This window comes from Arachis ipaensis, chromosome B04 (assembly GCF_000816755.2).
Source record: "Arachis ipaensis cultivar K30076 chromosome B04, Araip1.1, whole genome shotgun sequence".
Classification (NCBI taxonomy): domain Eukaryota; kingdom Viridiplantae; phylum Streptophyta; class Magnoliopsida; order Fabales; family Fabaceae; genus Arachis; species Arachis ipaensis.
Window position 1 is genome coordinate 123280748 of NC_029788.2, and position 855 is coordinate 123281602.

Genomic DNA, 855 nt, shown 5'->3' on the forward strand with positions numbered 1-855 from the left:
AGTTTTGATATAATTATCTATATAGTCTTTTAATTTGTAAAGTTTTTGAAATAATAAAATTGTTTTAGTAAATTATCTCTCGTATTAGTGAGATTCTATCAATTAAATATAATAAACAACGACTAATAAGTAATAAGTATGTATTAGTAGGAATATAAAAAAGAATGTGACTCCCTAATTAACTTTAATTTTTCTGTAAATAGGGTTAATCAATTCATATATGTGGCTAGTTAAATTTTCGTTAAATCAATTAAACAATATCTTCAAGATACTAGTAAATAGTAACGAATACTTACTCTTCTATAAAAAATATTGAAATTTAGTTCAATTTTACTTGATTGATGCATGATAGAGCGAAGAAACAAACATCATACCTTGAATTTGACGTTGTAAAAATAAATGGTTTTAGATTTAGTTTGTCATTTTGGTTTGAGTCAAAATTAATTTTATCATTATGTTGTTTTGACTTTATTTCTTGCCAGTTTTTCACTAGGTTATGTACTTAATTATGTTACCAATACCAATACACATGTCACAGTGTCACAGTGTCACACTATGACATTAACTTCTAATACCTAGCAGTGAAGAGTCTAAATTATTACATAATACACCCTCATTCTCCATATTACTACAGTACTCCCTGAATCTTGAAGCCCCTAAATCTTATGTTCTATAATTTTCAATGACCGAATTATCATATTATCATTCATTCTCCTTTGATACAACATGAGAGAAGCAATAATACATTGAGTAAATGACCATCGAGTTTCTATAAATTTGATTTTGGATAAATTAATCTTTTAAAAATATAAAATATTAGTTAGATTATTTATAATAGTAAATGGTGGACATATT